Source organism: Tauraco erythrolophus, chromosome 25 (assembly GCF_009769465.1).
Source record: "Tauraco erythrolophus isolate bTauEry1 chromosome 25, bTauEry1.pri, whole genome shotgun sequence".
Classification (NCBI taxonomy): Eukaryota; Metazoa; Chordata; class Aves; order Musophagiformes; family Musophagidae; genus Tauraco; species Tauraco erythrolophus.
In genome coordinates this window covers 2,550,574-2,559,375 of record NC_141489.1, presented here as the reverse complement: position 1 = coordinate 2,559,375, position 8,802 = coordinate 2,550,574, and positions in this window count along the sequence as shown.

The following is an 8,802-nucleotide window of genomic DNA, read 5'->3' as shown; positions in this document are numbered from 1 at the left end:
TATATGCTATCTATAGCCTCTTCTTTTCCCTCACCCAGGCAAACCTGCTCAGCCCTGGAGAGCTCTTGTCCCTGTGCTTCGTCCTGTGGCTTCTCCCTCATTTTTCTCAGACCCTTTGCCTTCCTTTTCCAAGAAGTTGGTTCTGCCCTTGAGCTTTCTCTCTCATTCACACGGAGTGTATCTTGAATATATCTGTCCCTGTCCATGGCACATCATTTTCCAGTTAACAGGAATGTTTCTGTGTGAGTAAAATGCAACCCAGGTGATACTTCTCTCAGCAAAGATATGCTGCTAACCATGGTCGCAGAGGGCATCACATCCCAACTGATGTCAGCTCGTTTCACTGGGAAAAGTTTTTTTTGATGCAGAAAAAAGAGACCGGCCACATGAGATGGTTACAGATTCCAGATTCCCAAACTCTTTCGACCCTGAAAGTCAGAGTATTGGGCTGCTGAAATAACTGACTGGTGGCTCAGCTTCTTTCAGAAAGCAATTCCCAGTCATACAGCCACAGTCCCCTTCCTCACTTGAACAGCCTCCTTCCTCCACTCCTTCTCTTCCTGGTTCCTCCTCATCTATCCACGTCTTCTTTCCTCTCCTGCAGAACAATTCGGACCTTCGGCATTGTCAACCTCCTCCAAAAAACACTGTGCTGAGGTTTGGGCTGTGGACGAGGGGGAGGCAGAGGCACGGAGCACGCCGTCTGGGAGCACTGCTGCCGGTTCTCTTCATTTCACCTTAATAAGGATCCCGCGGAGACTGGAGGAAGCAAAAAGGAAATCGAAAGATTCCTGACAAAAGGAAGGTAAATAAACAAGACACAGGTGAACAAAGGAGGAAAAGCCATGTACAAGCCAGCAATTGAGTGGTTGTACTCGGTCATCAACTTGTCAGTTTGATTTTTAAGACATAGCAGAAGAGATCAATAATCCTTTAGGGCAGTATAATGCCCAGCCAGGGTTTAAAGTGTTTTGATCATCCAAGTCCTTATTTCAGGGATCAGTTCTGTGCTTGGTAAGTGGAAGTGCTTCTGTGTTTGACATGTCAGTGAAGAGGGCAGAGAAGGAAATGGAATGGTGGAAAAAAGTGTCCTACAATGACAGACAGGTGTAGGTGGGGCAGAGAACCTGGGGAAGGAAATGCACCAGAGCCCTGAGAGGCTGAAAAATGAAGATATTACACCCGTGCAAAGGATTTTTTTGTCACTGGCATTATTTTGTAAGGAAACATTGTTTATCTTTGTTCCGCTGTGGAGATCCAGGCTGACTCCTGCTTGCAGAGGAGCCAATGAGCCCCTTTACCTCCAGTGCACTGGTACACATCGGGAGCGCTCAGTGGGAGATAACCGCCCAAAATCCAAACGCTGCCATTCGTCACCCTCTTTGCACCCAACTAAATCCCCACGTGAAACGCCCCGCAGAATCAAACCTTTACTGTTGTGTCGGGGGAAGGATCAGGTCCCAGAATTACATCAGTTGTTTTCTCTCAACAGCTATTAGCCCCCTCCATTATACTAACAGAACTGGTTTCCATCCTCTGGCTCATTTATTCCACACCAGCATTATTGAAGTGAATGGGGTCCAGGCCCTGGATATTAGAAGAGCTGTTGGTCTACTCATAAATAACGAGTTGTCACGGATTTTAATGGAAACCCTTGGAGTGCTGTAAATCTGGGCAGTTCTGCCCGTATCCCCTCCCTCATTTCCATCACAATATCACTCCAGTGGGACTGCAGCTTGCAGCATGTGCCAGGCAGCCCAGATTGGTAGGACACGGGGGAAGGAGGTGGGGGGGGGGGGGGAAAGCTGGAGATGGGGTGGGGGATTCAGAACAGTTGGCACTGCGGAAGCATCTGCTGGGTGGCCGCTTTCGGAGTCACCTGGCGCATTCAGCGTGGCAAGGGGAAAGGGCTATTCATCCGGGGGGACTGGAGAGGGGAATAACAGAACCAGGGATGCTTGCGGAATAAAGACGGATGTCTTGCAGTTTACATTTCGCTCCGTTGGTCTGTGAAGCAGTAAATCTCGGCAAGTAGAGGGTTTTGTTGGGTTTTGATCACGATTTAAGTGGCAGAGCTCGTGCAGTGGCACTGCTCAGGCTGTCTCTTGCTGTTAGTCAAAGAGGATTTGCCTTTTCAAGAGGAATTTTTTTAACCTCCCTAGTCAGTCCAAACTACCCACAGGGAAAATATAACACCCCGTCCTGATCCAAACAGCAATGTCTCTGTAGTTCACTGGATCTGGCCAGAAACTGGGCTACTACACAGTGTGCTCCTTGACCTGCACTTAGGCATCCCCCAAATATCTGCAGCTCAGTTGCCTGCTCAGATCATAGCACCCTGCTGCATACAACACTACAGCCTTCTAGGAAGGAACTTGATCTCACTCATCCATTCTCTGCTGGCTATAGGATATTATGGAATATATTGGGATTGGCACAGCCATGCTTGTGCCCATCCCACTCACAAGGCAGACGAGACTGCACGGGGCTCTCTTTAAGAGATCGTGTGGACTCTCTGCCCTCTGAGGCACCAGAGCTCGTTAAAATCCCTGTGCAAGGTCAGTTTAGGCTTAAAATGTAGGCTCGTGCCCTGGCTTACCACGTAATATAAATAAAAATAAAAAATTATGAAGCTTCTACCAGCTTCAGAGTGCCCAGGGCTTACAGTCTTATATAATTACTTGTCTGGCACTAAGAGTCTGAAATACAGCAAAGCCATCAGCAACGCAGATCCTAAATTAATTACTTTAAATATAAATATAGCTCCTTTCTCATCGCAGCCTCACATGGCAAGCACTGAAGACGTAGGCCTTACAAGACTTACGGTCTATGTAACAGAATTAAATATTACCCCTGCATAGGGAAACAGCTATGCAGACATGAAGGAATTTGGCCAAAGCCACTCAGAAAATTTGTGGCATAATCCCCCTTTCCCTCACCAGATTTAACATTTGTTTTGAGACAGGCTGAACAGCACAAGCAGCGAGCCAGGATGGAGAAAAAATGGATGGCTGCCAAAAGGGATTGATGCCCTTCAGGCTCCAGGGAGTTTTTAACCCTTCCCAATGGTTTTCCCAGCCTGAAAAACCTGGTGGGGTTCATCAGGCTGTACTTCTCCTCTCCTGATCCGTAAGAGATTCGCCAGTGGGAGCAGCTGCTTCGAGAGCGAGTTGATAACTCGAGCCCTGAGGCACTTACATCTGTACGTCTTGTCCCCTGCCTGCTTCCCTTCCTCAGTAACAGGATGAGACTGGAATATTGCGTGTGCTTCCATAATGTGTATTCCTGTGGGGCTTTGGTTGTGATCACGGCATCTAAATGCAACCAGAAACGAACAGTGACAACAAAAAAGAGGAAAAAAAGATGGTCAGCCTGAAGATTCTGAACATTTTTTACACTAAATTGGTTTCTATTTAATAGTAAGTCGCAGCTTCGTAAGCCATGCAGTGGAGTTAATTCCTTTTTTAATAACAGTTAAAATATTTTTGAGAGCAGCTGCTGCACGTTCTGTAGTACAGCTGAGAGCGCCATATGGATTTTTAATTCCTGAGAGTTATTACTCCGTTGTAGCAGTATACATGAACCCACGCTTGCCTTAATGGAGTCATTAGACTTGACAATCCTTCCTTAAAGAGGGCTATTGTTAGGATAGATCTGACCCAAAATGTGGGAAAGGTTTGGAAGAGGGGCTCTTCATTATATGAACCAGAGAACATCAGTATTTTTTTTTAAGCTCAGTGGTTTTTAAACCTTCAGGAACCTCCTTCTCTGTTAGTATACGATAATTTTAATGATCAGTATTCTGTTCTTTCAGAACTGTACCTAGAAAGTGTTCCTTGAGATGTTATTATTGATTTTTTTAACAAATCAGGAAAAATGGGGACACAAACTTTCTTGTAGGCCACCTACTAGAACACCTCTCTGCACTTAAAGGAAGAAATCTTATTAGAATATCTGGAGTTATAACATTTTGGAAGAGACATTAACTTTGAAATAGATTTTAAATCATATTTCTCAGTGAACCTTTCTAAGACAACCCCTACACAGGAAATTCTTGCACTTTATCCTAAAACGCAGCCCAATGAGAGACAGAAGATAGACTGGATGCATCACTGTAGGATCCTGAATGAAAAGTTCTTCAGTCCCAGTAAAACCTCCAATCCTTGTGTTTATAAGCAGCAGAAGCGAAAAATACGCTGCATTAATGTAAAAGCTGTATATACCTATATGTCACTTGGATGTATCGTACTGAGTATGCTACGGATTGCTCAATTAAATTTAAGGACCTCACCGGATCTTTAATTCATAAAAAAAGTTGGAAAACCCTTAACCTTGCGACACATATCAGGATTGCAAAATTTAAAAGGAGTTCTAGCAAATCTGCTGCTGGCTGCCACGGAAATGGAGCAGGTTAGTTTAAAGGAATCAGTATCACCAAAAATAAATAAATAAATAAACAAAGGGAATCCAAGCCTTTTTTTTGTGTCAAACATTTAGCTTAGCACAACCTGCTCCGTTTTTAGCCATCGCAGTCTGTTTCCATGGCAGCAGGAACTGGATTCATAAAACTGTTGAGAATTCTGGCTGCCAACGGCGCTACCTATTGCGTCAGCAGCACCAACAGACCTCGGAGCCTAATTCCAGTTCCCCAAAGCTGGTAGTTCTGTTCCGTTATTATTTATTTAGGATTGCCTTTGTGCTGATTTAACGATTTAAGACAAGATCGCTCTAGCTCCGCGCAGCTCTGTCAGGGAAGCGCGGACAGAGCCGGCGTCACAGTTTTGAACTTTGGTGCGCTGACTTTTTGGCTGTCCCAAAGCCAGTCCTGAAATTCCACCTGCACAGGGTCTCAGCACGTTTGTGGCTTCCCAGATAAATTCTGGACGGGGAGATCCTGAGTGACCATTGCTGCTGCGGGGTCACCGTTCCCCCTGGAGCTGTGACGGGCCTCACGCCACAGCCTCACGCCATGACGAGCTGACGGCAGAGCTCTCCGCTGCCAGCCCGCCGCACGGAACCCGCCAGCAGAGGGGAGCGGGCTCTGAGGCGGGCGCCGCTCCCGATCCCGCCCGGCCGTGAGGAGACGGCACGAATCCTGTCAGGAAAATCTTCCCGCCCGCACAACGCCCCTCCGCGAGCGACAACCGCCCCCGGGCCTCCCACAATCCCCTGCGCAGCCCCGGCGCCCCTCGCGCATATTCAAATCACCCCTCTCCTCGCAGCTGTGATTGGCTGCGGCCGCTCGGTGAAGCCACGCCTCCCTCGACTAGGCGGGGCCGCTGTTGGTTTGGGGGCGGGGAAGGAGGCCGGGAGCAGGGCAATGCGCATGCGCAAGTCCAGCGCACGCCCGTGGCGCTCGTGCCGTAACAACACTTCCCCCGCCCCTCACTGTTTTGATCCAATCAGAGACCCTTCTGGTCTCTGGGCCCAATGGAGCGGCGATATGTTAATGAAGGGGCGGGGCGAAAGGCGGCATGCGGGTCGTTGTGCCCAATCAGGAGGCGGGGAGGGGTGGGGGTGTGTTCTTCCCCGGCGTTATGGCGGCGGCTCCGTGGAGCGGGCTGGGGGCTGCGCTGCCCGGACCGCCCCGCCGAGGCACCCGCCCTCCCGGCTCGGCGGTGCCGGGGCCTCCGCCTGGGCCGGGGGGGCTCACCTGGTCCCGCTCCGAGCTGAGCGGTGCCCCCGGGCCTGCGGAGCGCGGTTCCGGGGGATGGCGGCCGCTGTGAGGGCGCTGCGGGCAGTCAGTCCCTGCCCGGGGGTCTCCTGTTGTGCTGAGGCAATGCCAGGAGCCGCGTGGCGGGTGCAGGGAGGAAACTGTGGGGAAAAGATTTCCAGAGGGGCTGGAGCACCTCTGCTATGGAGACAGGCTGAGAGAGTTGGGGCTGTTCAGCCTGGGGAAGAGAAGGCTCCGGGAAGACCTTCCAGCACCTTCCAGTGCCTAAAGGGGCTGCAAGAAAGCTGGAGAGGGGCTTTGGACAAGGGCATGTAGTGATAGAACATGGGACAATGGCTTTAAACGGAAAGAGGGCAGATTTAGATGGGATCTAAGGAAGAAATTCTTCCCTCAGAGGGTGGTGAGGCACTGGCACAGGTTGCCGAGAGAAGTTGTGGCTGCCCCATCGCTGGAAGCGTTCAAGGCCAGGCTGGATGAGGCTTTGAGCAACCTGGTGTAGTGGAAGGTGTCCCTGCCCATGGCAGGGGGGTTGGAACTGGCTGATCTTTGAGGTCCCTTCCAACCCAAACCACTCTATGATTCTAAAAGTGCCTCAGGAGTTGTATTGTAGCTGTGGGTGAGTCCGTTAGGTTCTCCAACCTGCTCCTGGCACCAGAGCGAAGCAGTGGGAAAGCATTCCTGTCACCTCTGGAATGGGGAAGCCGAAATAGTTGTGTGGTCGGTTCCTCAAGGACCAGTGAATTTACATTTAGGAGTCACGGCGCAGACATAGCCCTCGAACTGTGAGAAATCAACAGCTTCAGTGTCCGCGCGTCCTGTTCCGTGCAAAGTTTGGCAGCCAGTTTCGGAATTCCCCCGCTGATGCAGTTGACCTCAGACATGTGCTGCTGCTCACCAGTCAGAGGGTTTCTTTATTGGCCCCAGAGTGTCCCCTGTTGTCCTAACACTTGCTCTTTGCAAGCGTGTACGATCTGCAATGTTTAATCTTTCTAAAGTACTGGCTTGGGATCGTTGTACATATTTCTTTCATAATGACTGAAGTTAGGCAAGAAGTCAAAACTTAAGATGACTGTGAGCTCGTGCCAGGATTTTCTGGATATGTGCCTTGAGAGAAGAGCATGAAGCACTGTAAATGGCTCCATTCCCAATTCAAATAAAGCATAATTCAGAGTTGTAATCCAGGAATCTTTGTTTTCCACCACTTGTCAGGAATATCAATGGAGCGGTTTGTTCTAGCAGTTACTGCTAGCATGAAGCTTCGGAAATAGTAAGGAATTGTTGGTTTATTTGGCAGTCATTTATCACCAATTGCCCAGATTATCATCTAAAGCAGGCAGTTTGTAAATAATGCATCTGCAGTGAGCAGAAGCGAGCCACCTTGACTGGTTGCCGAGGTCCAACTGAACGGTGATGCCACATCTCTGAGTCCCAACAGAGAGTTTGACATTAAAGATCTTCATTCTCCTGAAGCTGCTTCTGCTCTGTGGCGGCAGTGCATGGAGCTGCTGGCGGGTACGGCGTTTGGGGAGCAAGAGATGGTGAGGAGTGAGCAGCATGCTGGGCAGATCGTGCCATCTCAATAAATCAGTTAATGGAAATGAAAAAGAAGTGCTTACGAGCATGAGTTGGTTAGACTGTATGCGTAGGATGGTCCCTTTATCGGTTTTTGCAACCAAAAAGGTGAAGATCAAAATATTTGTTTATGGTGCTTTTTCCCCTGGACTTCTTTCCCCAGGAAGTTAGCCACTTTCCTGAAAGGAGGAAATATTTGCTGGCTAGGAACACTAGCAGGGTGGTAAAACTCTTCCCAAAAGAATTTAACTTCTTTCTCAGTGTCTTCCTGCAGAATAAGCCCTTCTTAAAGCTTGGGTTTCTTCTTGGCAGAATTTTCAGATTTAAATTCTATTATTTGCATGTCAGAAGGGACTAACTTCCAGGAGAGAAGCTTCTGAATCCTAGGCAAAGATTAATATGCTCGGCTAGAGGAAAGCAAATAGTTTTCTCTGTTTGAAATTAGTGCTGGAAAATAAATCAGGAAAAATAAGCAGTTGTCACGTAAAACTTTTTAAGTGTAGAGAACTGAAGGGAAGTAGTTCTGACTCTTTAATCTTACAATATTCTTACAATCCTATTTGCTGTTCAAATTACTTTTGCAAAATTCTTGCAATAGTTTGAAAACCCAGGCCTAGAAAATCTCCATTAGAAAGCAGCTTTAATGCAATTATTTCGTAACTTTTTTTAGCATCCCTCTGTTCTGTTTCCCTCCTCATAGTCACGGCAATTTGCAGCCCAGTAGCAGATCAAGGAAAAACAAGACTCATGTCTGTAAACTGGACTCTGGCTGCCAGGGCAGAGGCATCTTCATCACCAAACCTGAGAAGGACACAAAACCTGGACAGGATGTGATCTGCCAGCTCTACATCTCAAGGGTAATCCCTCCGTCTGTCTTTCAGGATTGCTGCTTTGTCACTGAGCTGATGTTTTAATACCAGTTTAGCCTTGCCTTGATGTGGTCAGTCAGCCATAAATAGCATTTGCCGGCCATTTTTGTCAGATTCATCACTGTCAAAAGAATTCATCACTGTCAAAAGAAAAATGTCTACTTTACATGTTGTTCTGTAAACTCTTGTGCAGAAAGAACTTCCAATATTTCCAGATGGAATCACCTTGACAAGAATTCAGGACATTCTGGATATGTGAGCTGAACAAGGAAAACTTTATCCCTCATCAGTGAATGAGCAATTAAAAGATACTGGTATTTCATGAATCCCACTAGGCCCTATCGTCCTGTTCCGAACAAGTGTCTCACCAAAGTGGTGTTGATTGACACTTTTAAGTCATGTCTCTAACGAAGTCTGATATAACAACTTCGGTAAGCTTCTAGTTGTTTGGACTTCCAATAATTTGAGGAAGAAAACCTTAATTTGCTTTAGTTTATGGTTGACCTTTGGACACGCTTTATCTTATGGGCTAAATTTGTTTGCATTTTCATTGACCTCATTGTTATTTTAGGGAATATTCCCAGGAAAGAATGAAAGTCTATGAACATCTGGAAAAAATAAGAGATGGAAGGGAGGACGCATGGAGCCTCTGGCTTGGGGAAAAGGAAAGTAGGATATCGGATCCTC